Consider the following 4,821-nt stretch of genomic DNA (forward strand, 5'->3'; position numbering starts at 1 on the left):
AAAGAATAAGGATAGGTAAGGAAGAAGTTAAATTATCATTATTTGCAGATGACATAATACTCTACATAAAAGACTCCAAAAACTGCAACAAAAGATTTTTAGATTTAGTAACCAAATTCAGTTGTAGATGGATAAAAAGTCAACACTCAAAAATGAATAGCATTTCTTATACAAATAACAAACTAACCAAGAGAGAAATTTGAGAAACAACCCTTTCATAATAGCACCAAAAACAGTAAAAGAAAAAAAATACTTAAGAATCAATCTGACAAAGGCAGTAAAAGGTTTCTACATTAAAAACTATAGAATTCTGAAAAGGGGTATCAAAGAGGATATCAGAAAGCTGAAAGATATTCCCTGATCTTGGGTAGGAAGAAACAATACTGTAAACATGGCCACACTCCCCAAATTTTGATACGGATTTAAAGCAATCCCAATTAAAATACTGCTAGCGTACCTCACAGAACCTGGGGAAACACTTCTAAAATTCATCTGGAACAAAAAGAGACCTAGAATAACAGAAACAATTCTGGGCAGCAAAGGCAAAGCTGGGGTGTCACAATTCCTGATTTGAAATTACACCACAGAGCTACTGTGATGAGTAAAACAGAACAAAACATGGTACCAGCACAAACAAAACAAAACAAAGAAACAGACCTGAGAATCAATGGAACAGAGTAGAAGATTCAGAAACAGCTCTAAACACACTCAGTCACCTTATCTTTTACAAAGGGCTCAAACACATAAGCTGGAAGAAAGATAGACTGTTTAATAGATGGTGCTGGAAAAACTGGCTTTGCACAGGTTGAACACTAAAACTGGACCCTTGTCTATCATCATGCACTAAACTAAAATCAAAATGGATCAAAGATCTAAATAATTAACACAAAAACATTAAATCTGTTGGAAGAGAGTATAGGTAGAACTTTTAAAGAGGCAGGTATAAGACTTCACGAATAAAACCTTGATTGTTGCTTTCCCATACTGCCCAGGCGGGGGTCCATACGGCACTGTTCTTGATTCCCATCATAACTTAAAGGGAAACTTCACAATGTCTGGAGCCCTTGGTGTCCTGCAAGTGAAGGAGCAGGACATCCTCAAGTTCCTTGGTGCAGGAACCCACTTCGGTGGCACTAACCTGGATTTCCAGATGGAGCAGTATATCTATAAAAGGAAAAGTGATGGAATCTACATCATAAATCTAAAGCAGACTTGGGAGAAGCTCCTTCTGGCAGCTCGAGCCACAGTGGTCATTGAAAACCCTGCTGACGTCAGCGTCATATCCTCCAGGAGCACTGGCCTGTGGGCTGTGCTGAAGTTTGCTGCTGCCACTAGAGTTATTCCTGTCGCTGGCCGCTTCACTCCTGGAACCTTCACTAACCAGATCCAGGCAACCTTCCGAGAGCCAAGTCTTCTGGTGTTTACTGACCCCAGGGATGACCACCAGACCCTAACAGAGACATCTTATGTCAATTTTCTCTGTGCAACACAGATTCTCCTCTGCACAATGTGGACGTTGCCATCCTGTGCAACAATAAGGGAGCTCACTCTGTGGGTCTGATGTGGATGCTGAGCTGGGAAGTGCTGTGCATGCGTGACACCATCTTCCGTGAACACCCTTGGGAAGTTATGCCCAATCTCTACTTCTACCAGGATCCTGAAGAGATTGAAAAAGAAGAGCAGGCTGCTGCCAAAAAGGTTGTGACCAAGGAGGCATTTCAGGGTGAATGGACTGCGCCAGCTCCGGAGTTCACTGCTGCTCAGCCTGAGGTCGCAGACTGGTCTGAGGGCATGCAGGTGCCCTTTGTGCCCCTTCAGCAGTTCCCTACTGAAGACTGGAGTGCTCAGCCGGCCACAGAAGATCGGTCTGCAGCCCCCACCATGCAGGCCACTGAGTGGGTAGGAACCACCCTCAAATGGTCTTGAGCTGTTCTGCCCACACTTAAGCAAAATGGGAATGAGGATGATGAAAAATAAAACAATTTATAAAAGTTAAAAAAAACAATAAAAAATAAAAATAAAAACACAAAACCTTGATTGCAATTGTGCATGAAGTACAAAAATTAACAACTGGGGTCTCATCTTATTAAAAACCTTTTGCATAGCAAAAGACATCATCAACAGAGTGAAAAGACAACCCACAAGGTGGTGGGGGGGAATCTTAACAAATTTTTTTCCACAGAGAAAGGACTGATATCTAGAATACATTAAAAAAAATTTTAAAATTAGGGCTGTGCTAAACCAACCAGTGGACTTATTTAGTAATCACCTACCCTTAATCCTAGTACATTGAATCCTAGCATTGCACCATGAATAAGTCACACACTGTAGATGCAGCTATCTCTGGGGAAAAAAAAAAAACCACCTATAGCTGCAAGAGGCCTTGGTGGGCGCATGTAGACACACCATAACATTCTAGTTCTGACCCCCAAGACTCATACACAACCTTTTATGCAGAAGCCATTTAGTCTATCTCCACGACTTGTCAAAGTCTTAACAGTTTTAGCATCATTGAAAAGTTCAAGTCCAAACCCTTCTCTGATGGGTATAGTTCTTTTTTTTCTTTCTTTCTTTCTTTCTTTTTCTTTTTCTTTTTTTTTTCTTTTTCTTTTTTTTTTTTTTTTGTGTAACCAGGGATTGAACTCAGACCCTTGTACTTTCCAGGCAAGCACTTATTCTACTGAGCTATCTCCCCAGCCCCCAAACCCTTCTCTGAGATGTAAGGCAGCTCTCGGCTTCCAGATCCTATATAAATGAAAAGAACATTAAAAACATCCCACATTTAATGGCACAAGATAGACATTTCCATCCAAAAGTTGCAAACAAGAGCATAGCAAGGATGGGAAAAAAGCAAGTCCAAAATCCAGCAGGACAAACCTTAAATGCCACAACTCCACTACCAGCATCCCTGGCAAGTTGTGTACTCCAAAGGGCTTGGGTGGCCCTGCCCCTGTGGCACTTCTGGTGGTTGTAGCTCCAGTGGCATCTTTCTTTGGACAATCTACATTCCTGATTTCTCCAACCTTCTGGCTTCTCCACTGCACCTTTGGCTTCATACTTACTGCTTTGCACACTGCCCTCTTGGGGCCACAGTGCTTGGCCTCCCAGCCTTCTTCTGAAATGTGGGTAGAAGTCTCCCTCCCCTCAACTTTTGCATTCTGTATGCACCTAAAACCAGTGCCACGTGGATGATGCCAAGGACTGCTGCCAGCTGGAGTACTAGCCAGGCTTCCTTCTTTCTTGACTGTAGGGGTCCAGTGCCTAGAAGTCAAATCCTGAGGCACCACTTTCCCAGGCCACCTCCATGGAACATGGTGTTCTGGGCTCTCTTCTCAAAGCAAAGTCTTTCACTTTTGCAATTTCGAGGCTACAGAGAGTATAGACCTGCTGCTTCTTGACATGCCCTCAGATCATCTTTTCTATGGTCCTGACCCTTCTCAACAATTAAGATCTTCTCTGCTGCATCTTTGAAGACCACAGATTTACTGGAGCTTCCTTTCTGGCCAAACACACAATATTTTACAACAGTCTGCTGAGTTCTTTGCTCTTGATTCTCAATATAATCTGGCCAATAGCCCCCAGCAATAACAATGTCATGACCTCAACCTTAGACTGCTTTGAAATTTCTTCTGCCAGATTAATTAGTCCACTTTCCCTTAATTTCAGTCTCAGTTATAGTCTCTGGACATGAGGAAAATGTGGACAAACTTTCTGCTAGGTCATAATACGTATTGTACAAAGTCTAACAGATGCTGAACTTCTTCCCAGCAGAAACCTTCCAAGCCTCAGCTTTACCAGCATCATTTCTGTTACCATTCCAATCTTCTGAACTCTTACCACCATCTTCCATATAGTACATCTTAAAGCTTTCCAGTGTTGCTTTTTTAGGCAGCACCTCTGAACCTTTCTAAACTCTTCCCATGAGCCCACTTCAAAGGCTCCTGAGTCACATGGCCAGGTGCATTCACAGCAATAACCTCACTCCTTGTACCAAATTCTGTATCAATCAGTGGTTGCTAGAGAAAAAGATATAATACAAGATATACACCTATCTGTATGAATTTACAAGAGTGACTTACAATAGCCACCCACAAATCAGATGTGGACGAGTTGAGAGGGTCTGTCTACACCCTGGAGATCTGACAGATCAGCTGAAGGTCTGGAGCTCACTGCAGTGTCCCAGAGGAGTTGCTGTCAGGATATCAATGGGGCAGCAATGGAAGGCTGAGGACTTGGGGGCAGAAGGTTGAGGGTCTGTTTCAGAAGTTGAAGAAATTGCTTCGGAAACCAAGAGATTATGTATAAGGTGAAGGCAAAGACTGGAGCTCCGCTAATTTAGTCAACAAGCTGCCTTGGGTTGTTTTCCACAGCCAGGGTGTGGAATTGCTGAGCCAATTTAGTTGAGCTTCTCTTACTCAAGTTGACACAACCAATCAATCAACCATAACATATTATAAGTCAACCATACATTTTATTACCAGGTGTGGAAGTGCATGCTTTTAATCCCAGCACTGAAAAGGATAAGGCAGACAATTGCAAATTTAAGGTCAGCGTGAGCTACATAGAAAATTCCAGGCCAGCCTGTCAAAACAATGTCTCCACAAATCAACCAACAAACCAACCAACCAACCAAACAACCCTAATCCCCTATAACCTACCAACCACACATAGTTTACCCCAACCTGCCTTAATATGCACGCAGCATTTATTTTTAAATTAAGAAAAATATTCTAATACAAAGTCTATTTGATAATAAAGTATTTTATACTTCATGTAAGTACATAGATGGGTGTGTTGTAGACATGATATGATGTGCAATCA

At 42.0% G+C, this 4,821-nt stretch overlaps 1 pseudogene; it reads left to right on the forward strand.

Annotated features, from left to right (window-relative positions):
* The first annotated feature begins 1,051 nt into the window (after window positions 1–1,051).
* LOC101589843 lies at window positions 1,052–1,926 on the forward strand (annotated as a pseudogene).
* Window positions 1,927–4,821: the final 2,895 nt, after the last annotated feature.

The sequence above is a fragment of the Octodon degus genome, unplaced genomic scaffold (genome assembly GCF_000260255.1).
Source record: "Octodon degus isolate 3935 unplaced genomic scaffold, OctDeg1.0 scaffold00006, whole genome shotgun sequence".
Lineage (NCBI taxonomy): Eukaryota > Metazoa > Chordata > Mammalia > Rodentia > Octodontidae > Octodon > Octodon degus.